We start from the raw sequence: 13390 nt of genomic DNA on the forward strand, positions 1-13390 counted from the left end.
TACTTTTCAGGTTGTTTGCGAAAATCCGTATAAAAAGGTATTTTTTGTTGTTGAAAAATTAACATATTCACTCGCAAATAACTTGAGAAACATTAACTTTGTAAAAAAAACGTTACAGAAAAAAAGTTGCTTACAACTATCCAGTTTGTCCATTTCCGGATATATTCTATACATATATTTTTTCACCTCCGGGAAGGAGTGAAATTCACCCACAAGGCAAAATATCACTTTCTTTCTTTAACATGTAATTCTGGATGTTCATTATTAACGGACTAATAATTCTGTGGTGCTAAAACCAGATAAGTATTTAAAAAAAGTGATTTTGCAGCAGACGAGTTTTAAAGTTTGCGGTTCGTGATAGATAGCTGTCAACTTTTCAAGAATAACAAAATTATTTAGATAATAAGGACATATCGGGTTTTGCCATCTTCAATTTTATTTGTAAGGCCGGCATACCTGTTATGAACAATCCATATCGGTATTTATTAGCTACGTAACTCTTAATAATGTTAATGGTTTAATGTCGATTTTACTGGGTACATACCTATATTTTGCACAGAAAACGTGTTGATTTTGTTAAGGATTTATTAAAAATTTAACACAAAAAATGATAAGAATCCTTTTTTTAATTATTTCCTCACAATCGTCTTCTGGTAACTCGGGTTCACTGCCGTAGAAGGAATCAATGGAAGAAGACTGAGAAGATTCCTTTTCTTAAATGGGGTTAATGGTTAGTGGCCCATTGTAACATTGGGTCAATATAGGAATAGGTCATTCTCCCCCTTTTAATTTTCTTAAATCAAGTTTTAAAAGTCTTAAATCGAGTTTTAAAATTTTCTTCATCCAGTGCTGTTTTGAATTGAATTGATATAAACGTTTTTTCGTAGTTAAACCGTTTAATTTCAAGTCAGTTCACTCTCCCGCCGTCGGTGTTAGTGGTTCTTAGTAATAAGGGATGATGAACAACTTTTGAAAATGAGAATAATATGTGATTTTGTATCATCTCGTGAATCTGAAATGGCTTTTTGCCTCTTACAGTTCGAACAAATTTGAACCAGTCTCGAGGCATCATAATTAAGATTTCAGTAGCCTTTTTATACCTTTCAATACGAGCAGCATCTACATCGCAGTATTGGTGTGCATCTCCTAGTAAAATAAACTTCTGATCTACACAATTAATATGGCTGTTTTTAATGGTATGTTTTTAGTTTGACCCCCACACGTATATAAGTAGGTAATAAGATGGTTCACATTGTCAGTCAAGGTTTTGAGTTTTCTTAAAATACAAGAAGCAATTTCTTCAGATCCTCTTCTTCCAACTGCTTCATGCCACATATAGCAACCAGATATTACTTTATCTGAAGTGCAGTCACGGATCGTCAAGTTATAAGTTGAAAGGAGACGCTTATTAAAAGAAACTTAGTCGTCAGTGAAGATGTGTCCAAAACATGCTGCAAATCAAATACCATGATTCTGTTTTTGCGTCTTCTTTGGCATGGCTTTTGCCCATATCTTTTAGTTTGGCTAGGTCTGCCATGTCCTTGTGTTGGTTGTGTTCATTGGCTAACTGAATATTTTCGTTTGCGTCAGTGCTTTGTGTGATCTCTAATATGAAAGAATCACACGTCTTGCATGTATCGACATGCCGTTATTTAAACGAATAACTTGTCGATTTAAACATTTCATGGAATAAATGATAAGATTTGGATACTCAGTTTTATATTCATTAAATATAATTTTTATATTCCCTAACAACACACAACATTCCAGGAATGTACTACCAAAGTTCTATCAATATTTGAATGTCCTGGACATTTAGGGAACATTCGGTGAACATCTGTTTAAATTATTCCTGGAATGTTACCATAAGACATTCTGTGAACATACTACCAATGTTCCTATATTTTAAGTTGCGAAATAATACATACGTGTAACAGATACAACATTACTTATAACATACCAGACAAACTAAGTGACACTTTAGGCCTACAGTGCAATAATATGTCAAATTTAAAGAGTTTCCCAAGTTCAATTAATACAATATTATAAACATACAAATGTAATAAAAATTATTGTTCGCGAATATTCAATTTGGAATGCGATTTTGTTAATAAAAAAAATACTTATAACTTATGCAAAACCCAAGAGAGGCATTTATATTTATTTCTTTTGCGTTCATTTTCAAATTCGCCGTGCATATATTTTTGTGCATGGCGCTTGAGAGGGCATCACGTGACTAAAAACGACCAACCAACGACCTCGCTTCGGCCATCTTGGCATCTTCATCTTGGCCACCTTGCTTTGCCGTGGGTGGGTGGATCGTTGTTATTTGTGCTTTTTAAGAATATTTTTTTAATTCGGATACTTTTATAATAGCTTTAATAGTATTATTAACATAGTGAATAAAATGGTGTCCTGTTTTTAACGCAGTTGGAGTAGCAGAAACAAATAATGTAGATAAAAAAATCTGCAGGAATAACGTTTCAATTATGACAGAAGCCCCAAACAAATGACTGTGAATGAAAAGCCCTATTAAAAGGTTAGTATGCAAATATGTAAACGAAGGCATGCCCTGTATTTCAGAAAATAAATTAATACTATTAATACCCTAATAATACTATTCATAAAAAATCTTTTAAGTAACCTAGATAATATAACAAAGTGAATAAAAGGCATAAATCAGAAGAATTATTATTTTATTTTATAAGTTAATAATTATTGGTCATATCCATTTATTATTTTAATAATAATTGTGAATAAGCCACAAACTTCGCTTATTCCTAACTAAAATAGTAAATAGAGATAATAACAATAGGATTTGTAAAACTAAAGTAATTCTTTTTGCGTGTTTGCTAATGTATGCCTTTATAAATAGGATGGTAGACCACACACTATAATATGCAGTACCAACTAATGAATACACAGAATATTATAGTCGATTTGCTAAACTCAGTCTCAGTACTACTGAGTCTCAGACACAACCGGCTAGTGATTTTAGTAAATAATTTTGCCAATTTGGTAAAATTGGCAAAAAAAATAATAACTAAATAGTTAATAATTACTGTAATTTTGGCAAAATTGGCCAAAAACAAAAAAAATTACCTACTAAAATCACTAGCCAGTTGTGTCAGAGTTTGGGGAACCGACTATACTAATAAACAATTTCTAAGCTGTTTTATAATATTTTGTGAGTCCATTAATCATATTTTTTATTTAAAACTAAAATTTGTTAATAATGCTTAGTAATGCATATATTTTGTATTTTTAGCTTTCCAGAAGATCCTGCGAAGAAGACATGAAGTATAGATCAGATTTGTTAATAGAGGAGTATGTTCAAAACACTTTTTAGAAAAAGATATTGACAGAACTTCACTTTCATCTGTTCGTTTAAGAGACTGTGCTGTTCCAATAGCTTATGTCACACAGGTATATGCATTTTTTTTCTTGGTTTTAACATCTTTAAACGCGAAATACGCAATAGCTTATCGAATTGATGCCATGTTATTTTTCTTTATTAAGGTCTTTGTTTATTATTGTGTATGTGTATTAACAACAGAAACATTTTTGGTTATTCTTTATTTTATTTTATATTTTGTCATCAAGTGTTCAGTCAATGTATGTAGTTTTCTTATGTACACCTTTATGGGTTTATACCTGGTGGATGTATATTTCAATAAATAAATAAATAAATAACCTAATTAATAATACAGTCTGTACAATATAGATACTGTTGTAATTCATTATCTACATCGGAGATCTAAGTTGACATTGTTGCCCAACTGCAAAAAATGTTTGAATTCATTTTAAGTCAAATATATCACATAATTATTGCGAAGTAGATTATACAACAAAACAGATTAATATTCAATGTAAATAAATAAAAACATCAGAAATAGAAAACAAGAATTAAGGTATAATCTTATGTTACAGTTATTAAGGTACCAAGGGTATTATAAGGATAATAACGCTTGAGGTCAATGGTGTTTTTAACAAGGGCCTGAGGGATATACGTTGACCGAAAGCGTTATTATTATAATACCTGTGGTGCCTTCAATGTTTAATGTCTGACTAAATTATTCTTTATATGCGAAAAATTTGAATGAATTTTGAATTGATTAGTTTTTAAATAAGTACATTTACCAGTAACAGTAGTAACATAATTGTGGTAACCATAGTTTTACTTAGGTTGATATTTGTCAACTTGACAGTATCTAAGTCGTTACTTAAATTTAATGCCCAAGGGCGTTATATCATACTTAACAGACTTCGAAATGTCATTATTTGTCAAATAATGTACCAGTAGGTCATTAAAGTAAATAATAAAAACAATAAATATAATGAATACTAAATACTTATTTGTTTGTGAAAAATCTATTTCTTTGTGGCTTTTTTGTAATTAACTATTCTAATGAGGAAATAAGCCACAATTTACTTGAAAAAATAATTTTATTAAGGTTTCTACTTCCACGTCGGATGTCGTTGTCAAAATACAAAATGTTCATTATTATTATTTTATTTATTAAATATTATTTAATATTTATTTTTTTATTATTATTATTTATGCATATTATTACCTGTAAATAATATTTCTTCTGATTGTTAATTGTAAAGGATAGAAAAATTACCTTTTATTTTATTTTCTTTTAGAATCAGCTGAGAGAAGTGGTCTACAAAAAACCAGAAAGGAAACGGAATATGTGGCTACGAATAGCAAAAGAAAGGTTTACAAAGCAAATGTGACACATTTTTTTATAATATTTAGGAATGTCAGTATATTACATTAAAAAATGTATGTAAAGATTTTTTGCAATAAAAATGTTTATATTTATCAAGGATGTATTATTTGGTATGGCCACATATCGTCAGTGATGTGACAATACCTCCTATCTGTTTTTTTCAAGAGATTTGTAAGATAGACTAAAAACTTGTTTCGGCCACCTCCTGTTTTCATATATTTTTTGACTTGTTTTGCAGTAAATTCAACTATCTATTTACTACAAAAAAATCAGAATACGTACGAAAACAGAAAGTGACCTTAAAAAATGTTTTTCGTCTCCTGCAAACCTCATGAAAAAACATAGGAGGTATTGTCACATTACTGACGATATATTTCAGTGAATGTCTAAAAAATATACTGTGAATGTTCAAAGAACGTTCGTAGACATTCATGGAATGTTCTAACAAGACATTCAGTCTAAAAATATACTGTGAATGTCCAAAGAACATTCATGGAATGTTCCAACAAGACATTCAGTCTAAAAAATAGACTGTGAATGTCCAAAGAACATTCGTAGACATTCATGGAATGTTCCAACAGAACATTCTAAGAATATTTAAAATGCTGACACAGCACTTTCCTGGGACTTTCCAGGGACATTCGTGTGCATTTGGGGACATTCCAGGAATGTTTTCAATGTCCTGTGTGTACATTCTAGGAACATTCATGGAATGTTTTGTGTTATTAGGGTTGCTACTGGTACTTCCAAAAGTTTTATTAATTTTTTGTATTTCTAAAATCCTCGCAAGGATGTAAAAACTCACCATTTAAGTGCTAACTACATACCACTAACTCAGCTTATGAGAACAATACAATTAAGCAACTAAATTCTAAATCCCGTTAGGATTAATGTTGAGACGGTTGGAGAATAACGTCGTAAAAAGATAAGTCATAATTTTCACTTCTATAGACGACACCAGAAGCCAATATGTTTTCATATCGGGTTTTGGCACCGACCAAATGCAATGAAACGAACATATATCGGAAAATAATTTTAGCATCTACTGGTTACATGGATGCGTTTTGCCATGTAGGGTTTTGTCATCATACTCTTCACCGCTCAATGTTCATATTATTAGCATTAAAAACGAAAAGTCGATAATTTTTGACATATCGGGTTTTGCCTTAGTACCATACAATTATTGTACTCCAGGGAATCTAGTAAAAATTTAGATAGGTTCCAAACATCCCACTAGCCAGATATCTGACGAGTTTTTTCTTTAATTTAAACGTATAGTAAGCACATTTATATATTTTCTACAAAAAACTCAGCATAGTTTTTTAGGTATTACTATAGTATGAGGTCTACCTTCGCGTTTTTGCTATAGCTTGCGGTCTACCGGGGATGCGATATATAACCTGTACCGTATTTGCGACATTTTTGTAGTCCAACGTTCGAACTGCCTATATCTTACTGGTTTCAAAAGTCGGACTATGAAAACCTCCCATGAATTATGTCGGACAGAACTTCCAATTGATTTTTTACCCTTTCGTTAAACTTTAATTCAAAAATCAGACTGCTATTTATCACCAACATAAATCTTGTCATTTGATTTCTACGTGTCGGATTGGTTAAAATGCGTAACATTTTAGCCGGGCAAACGTTTTTCATATATTATAACGTTGGCTATTTAATAAACTTAAAAACAGACTGCTATTTTTTACAATCATAAACTTGTCCGAATGACACTTTTATCATGTTCCACAGTTATACATTCACGTGTTTCAGTGTTCCCATACATCAAAATTTGTCCGACTCGACACCGTTAACCTATGAACAAATTTTCAGCTTGCCATTAAGATTCTTTTATTTGGTCCGCGGGATCCAGGACTAGCATGTCTTCTTCTTCTTCTTCTTCTTCTTCGTCTTCTTCTTCGCGCGACTAGGGTTACTAATGTTTGTCTGCCTCTTATTCTGTTTCAGTTGTTGTTGACTGTACATTTTCTATCCACCTTTTCAGCGGCCTTCCAACGGGTCTTCTGCTATACGGCTTGTTGTTTTTACAGATGTTCGCTAATCTATCTGATTCCATTCAGTTTACATGTTTGTTTCAGTTTTTCTTTCTTGTTTTTATCCACCTGTTATTATTTTGAATTTTGCATCGTTGTCGTATACTTCTGTTGCTTTGTCTGTCTCTTAATGGTATGCCCGCTGTTGATATTAATACTTTCATTTCGATATTGTTGATTTGTTGTTTCGTCTTTATTGTATCAGTCCTTGTCTCCGCTGCATATGTTAGGATAGGTCTTACTGTTGTCTTGTAGACTTTTATTTTGCTTTCCGTGGTTAGATATTTGTTTCTCCATATGGTTTCTCGGGGGCAACCACTTAATCTTGCCTCTTTTGTTGTTTTTATTGTGGTCTCTCTTCATATATTGCTGTCACTAGTGATCTCTACTCCTAGATAATTGAATTTCATTACTTGTTCTACAATTTTACCGTCTATTTCTAACTTACATCTACGCAGCTTTTTACTTATCACTATATATTTAGTTTTTTCTACTGATATTCTCATATTAAGTTTATTTGCTGTGATATTGAAAGTGTGGAGTTGCCTTTGTAGGTCATCCTCGTTTTCAGCAATTAGTACTGCATCATCGCCATAGCATATTATCGTGATTTTATGCGCTCCCATGTGGAATCCGTGTAGTTTTCTTACTTCGTGAATTATTTGATTCATCACCATATTGAATAACAATGGGCTGAGCGAGTCTCCTTGGCGGATTCCTCCTTTTAGTTCTATGCGTTTTGTTTCTCCTGTTGACATTATAACTCTGGTCTTGTTGTTCTTGTTAATTTCATTATTTAGCCTTATTATCTGGTTGTCTATTTGTTCAACTTGTAATAAATTTAAGATATCATTTCGCCTCACCCTGTCAAAAGCACTTTTTAAATTTACAAAGCACATGTATGCTGGTTTTCCATATTCAATAGAGTTTTCTACTATTTGCCTGATAATAAAAATTGCATCTATTGTGCTGCGATTCTTCCGGAAGCCTTGTTGTTCATCTGCAATGTTCGCTTTTTTTTTCAAATTTGATCTTTTATGACTGCCGTCAACAATTTTAATGAGCTGTTCATTAGACTAATGCCTCTATCATTTTTAGGACTTTTCGAATCTCCCTTTTACAGTATCGGGAGCAGGACACTTTCCTTTCATTCCGGTGGTACTACTCCGATATTTATTATATCGACAATTAATTTTAGGAGCCATTTGAGTAGTGTTTCTCCTCCATATTTTAGCTAGTATATCAACTAGTATGTCAACTAAACCATATTATATTGCATGAATGTAGTTAAGCTAAGCAGATTAAATCAAAGAATGTAACTCTAACAAATCAGTTTCAGATTACCATGTAGATTACTTTGGGAACGTCTGCGTCTTTAGATTTTTATTTTGTCGGTTTTCGTCTGTAAGACACGTAGCTTCTCACAGCTTTTACGATTTTCTGTCTAATTTGAGCACTAAATCACTTTTGGATTTGGTAGAGTTTAAAGTTATAGTAAATTAACTGTCTATTTGTTTTAAGGTGGATAAAGTGTGTACAAAATAAGCTCGACTGAATGGGGAAAATGAAGTTTAAATGGGTTTTTCTTGGAAATCTGTAGAAATAAATTGACTGTAGTTATGAAAAAAATTTTATGATTTTATATTTGTTATCATACTTTTAGAGTATAATGGTAGGAGAGCCCAAGCGAAATATATCCTCAGAAAAACTTAAAATCTTCAGAATAAGATAAGGTAAGAAAATGCACAAGAGTGTATAATTCAAAAATATGACGATTTAAGTGGGGCGTAAGGAAATGGGTGAGTCACAAAGTTTCACCAAATGAGAGCGAAATCCTAAAAAATACGTATTCAATATTTTTCAAAAATCTATCGAATGGTACTAAAGACTACCCCCCACGGAGTGGGGTGGGGGGTAAATTTAAAATTTTAAATAAAAACCCCGCGATACTTCGCGAACTGAATATCAGATTGAAAAACTGCAAAATACACGAATGGCACAAAATATAAATGGGGGTTATTTTAAAATCTTAAATAGGAGCTCCCAATTTTTATTGCAGATTTGGATTCTCTACGTAAAAATAAGTAACTTTTATTCGAGACATTTTTTCGAATTATGGGTAGATGGTGCTATAATCGGAAAAAACGATTGTTGGAAATGGAAAATTAAATCGAAACATGGAAAATCCCCCACTTTATGGAAAACTTGACTTAACTCTTTTTGGTTTTGGGAACTACTACTCTTCATAACGCAATAGGTCCCCATAACGCTCTAGTAACTGAAAATTGAGCATAATTTCCTCCTCTACTATAATATTTGACTTCTATTATATTTGGTTTCATCTTTGTTTTATAACCTTTCCAGAAATCATTATTTTTATTGTTTCATCATCTTCGCCAGATTAATATATTGCTAAAATTGTTTCTATTTGCGATATATATTTTAATTATATATTTAATATCTTCTTCTTTTACACGTGCCTTGTCCGTTGTGGAAGTTGGCTATCATCATAGCAATTTTAATTTTTCTTCGGCGTTTCTGAATAATTTTATCGATGTTATTCCCAACCATTGGCATAATATTGAAGCCATGAGTATCTTCTTCTTTCGTGTCCTAGGGTTTCACTCCATTTTTCCGTGTATTATCAGTGGGCATATACGATATTGATCGTATATCATAATATGACGAAGGTATTAAAATTTCCGTTTTTTAATTGTGAAACTGAACTCTTTTTAACAAAGTAGGTAAGTTATCAATCGAAGTAGCACAGAAAACGACAAAAAATATCGTCTCCATACCACCATATTGACAACAGGTGGAATATTTTCTTTGGTTACACCTCCTGAGATTTTCAAAATTTATAAATCATGCAGGATGCCGAGGAAATTAAGATGAGAGAATTTTAAATAATTCACAACTCTTCTGCTCAGCGTGGTAAAAGCTCCAACAAGAAAGATTCCTTAATACTCAAACAAAAGAGTAAATTAATTAAAAATGTATAAACATTCTCAATTTCTTTGGAACACGAAAATGCAGGAGCTGCATAATACTATGGCCAAATCTGAGAGTGCAAGAAGAGTCTATACCGGTTTCGGGGGTTGTTTCCCCCTCATCAGTAGTCCCATATCCTCCTCTCTCAGATTCTTCCACCTACCACACTTTGGGCCTTTCCGAATTGCAAAGAAAGAAATGTCATGGATGAACTAGGGCCATCTACCGAAAAACAAAGTAAGTTATCAATCGAAGTAGCACAGAAAACGACAATAAATATCGTCTCCATACCACCATATTGACAACAGGTGGAATACTTTCTTTGGTTACACCTCCTGAGATTTTCAAAATTTATAAATCATATAGGATGCCGAGGAAATTAAGATGAGAGAATTTTAAATGTATGATTTGACCATAGTATTATGCAGCTGACGCATTTTCGTGTTGCAAAGAAATTGAGAATATTTATACATTTTTAATTCATTTACTCTTTTGTTTGAGTATTAAGGAATCTTTCTTGTTGGAGCTTTTACCACGCTGAGCAGATGAGTCGTGAATTATTTAAAATATTATCATCTTAATTTCCTCGGCATCCTGTATGATTTATAAATTTTGAAAATCTCAGGAGGTGTAACCAAAGAAAGTATTCCACCTGTTGTCAATATGGTGGTATGGAGACGATATTTATTGTCGTTTTCTGTGCTACTTCGATTGATAACTTACTTCGTTTTTAGGTAGATGGCCCTAGTTCATCCGTGACATTTCTTTCTTTGCAATTCGGAAAGGCCCAAAGTGTGGTACGTGGAAGAATCTGAGAGAGGAGGATATGGGACTACTGATGAGGGGAAGCAACCCCCGAAACCAGTATAGACTCTTCCTACACTCTCAGATTTGACCATAATATTATGCAGCTGCTGCATTTTCGTGTTGCAAAGAAATTGAGAAAGTTTATACATTTTTAATCCATTTACTCTTTTGTTTGAGTATTAAGGAATCTTTCTTGTTGGAGCTTTTACCACGCTGAGTAGATGAGTTGTGAATTATTTAAAATTCTCTCATTTTAATTTCCTCGGCATCCTGTATGATTTATAAATTTTGAAAATCTCTGGAGGTGTAACCAAAGAAAGTATTACACCTGTTGTCAATATGGTGGTATGGAGACGATATTTATTGTCATTTTCTGTGCTACTTCGATTGATAACTTACTTTGTTCTTCGGTAGATGGCCCTAGTTCATCCGTGACATTTCTTTCTTTGCAATTCGTAAAGGCCCAAAGTGTGGTACGTGGAAGAATCTGAGAGAGGAGGATATGGGTCTACTGATGAGGGGAAACAACCCCCGAAACCAGTATAGACTCTTCCTGCACTCTCAGATTTGACCATAGTCTTATGCAGCTGCTGCATTTTCGTATTGCAAAGAAATTGAGAATGTTTATACATTTTTGAACTCTTTTTGTTTTCGGCGCAATACCTCTACGTTGGTAGTGTGGGTAGTCCAGGATATTTTAAGGAGACGTCGATATAACGTCGGTACATCCACATTTTGAATGCCTGTATCTTTGTTATCAATGTTTCCGTTATTGTCCAGGCCTCTACACCCTACATCAACACTGGAAATACATAGTATTTTATCAGCCTTATTTTTAGTGTGAGAGATATGTCGCATTGGGTAAATATAGATTTTTCATGTTATTAAATGTTGCTCCGGCTCTTTCAACTCTATAGCGTATTTCGGTTGTTTGATCCAATTTTGAGTTGACGGCTATTCCAAGGTAAATATATATACTCGTCAACGTGTTCAATTAAGTTGTTTTCTATTTTTAATTATCGTGTAGGTTTTTGAGTTTTGCTGTCCAGCATCAATTTTGTTTTATTTATGTTGAGGTTATATTGAGTGCCTTTCTTTACTCGCGCTTTGTGTCCTGTCCATAAAATGCTGAGGTTAATCGATACTGTTGTAAAGTACGACTGTATCGTCCGCATATCGTATATTAATTTTGTCAATCCTCAATTGATTTTTATGCCTTCGTTTGCTTCATCCAGTGCTTTTTTAAAAATTTGCTCGTAGTAAATATTAAAAAAAAGAGGGGGAAAGCATATCCCTGTCGCACACCTTTCCTGATAATCAATGCTCACTGTGGATGAATTGAGAACTTTTGCCCTGGCTGTCTGATTTCAGTCATCATCAATTCCTATGTTTTGGAGAAGTTCAATCAATTGGTCATGTCTTACATTTTCAAAGAATTTCGACTAATCTACAAAGCACATGTAGACATCCTTGTTCATATCTCCACACTCCTGTACTAATATTTGCAGGTCAAACACTGCCTTCCTTGTGCTCAACACGAAAAAATTCTCCTCTTTAATTTAAATCAATATAAAAACAAATTTAAAATTTTAATTTCAAAATTTGAAAGTTATTCAAACATTCTAAGAAATAATAATATAAAGAAACGCAACGAGTGCCACTTTCAATAATTTCAAATTTTTAATATCAGCTATTGTAACACCATCTGATATATTTATATTTTTAAATCAAAACAACATCCCGTTCTTTTCAATAACCAACAGGCAGGGAGATTTTCAATTAAATTCTTTATGTTGCCAAACTTACGTCCGTGTATCTGATTAGAGTTAGCGATTATAGACTAAGAGCTGGATACGAAAAATTCTCTAACAATTTATTTTAGGCACCGTAACAGTCTACAATTTAAATAGTAAAATCTACAAGAAAACTATATCGTCACTTTTCAATGCTGAATGGATCGACGGTGAAAAATCAAACTTTCCAATGATGGAGGAGATAGATACATTAATCCTTTTCTTGGAAAACCAAAATAAAAATGTGAAACCTGTGTTTTCTTTCTATTAATTTCCTTTATTTTCAGAAATATTTAAAAATTTATGAAATAGATATTTCACCTTTAATTTATCGCTAAGTATCAAATTACAAATTTGTTACATTGTCAAGAACACCATAAACCTTGATATCATGATGATAGGTGCATTTTCTAAGGTTTGAAACGATTTCTCAGAAAAATGTTCAAACTTCTTATATCCAAGTTCATGGAAGTACCCTCTCATCATAATGCACTCTCCCCACCCATTAAATTTTGGGAAAATAATTTTTCCAAAAATAAAAAATAATGCGAATTTAAAATAGAATTATTTATTTATAAAATATAACTATATATTATATTCTAAATAACATCCTTATAATCTAGGAACTTCCTATTTGTGATGGTAGGCGCAAAAACAGTTTCTTTTTTTCATTCAGACACAGTCGCCTACCTTCACAACCTACCTTCACACTTCACGCACTGACAATAGTACCTGACTTACAAAAGAGAGAATAGTTATTTTTCTAACTAGTGCGGAAAGTGATACTGTCACGCACGAGACTGCCGTTGACCCGAACGACGCGATAGCGGAGTTCGGGCAAGCTGTCGAGTGCGGGGAAGATACTTTCCGCATGAGTTAGGAACAATATTTTTTCTAGAGCCGTACGTTTGGAAAAAGCCACAAAAAATAGAGTTATATCAATTTTTATTTAGAAGTGAAAATACACAAATTAATTCTTTGACAGGGTTGTCAAAACTAAACTATCAATATA

General features: G+C 32.7%; 1 long non-coding RNA gene across 1 annotated transcript; it reads left to right on the forward strand.

Moving 5' to 3' along the window:
- The first annotated feature begins 1748 nt into the window (after positions 1-1748).
- Positions 1749-4828, forward strand: LOC114332975 (uncharacterized). Its single transcript, XR_007696717.1, has 3 exons — positions 1749-2539; positions 3269-3426; positions 4648-4828. It is a non-coding gene; the product is annotated as an uncharacterized LOC114332975 (long non-coding RNA).
- The last annotated feature ends 8562 nt before the right edge of the window (positions 4829-13390 follow it).

The sequence above is a fragment of the Diabrotica virgifera genome, chromosome 3 (assembly GCF_917563875.1).
Source record: "Diabrotica virgifera virgifera chromosome 3, PGI_DIABVI_V3a".
Lineage (NCBI taxonomy): Eukaryota > Metazoa > Arthropoda > Insecta > Coleoptera > Chrysomelidae > Diabrotica > Diabrotica virgifera.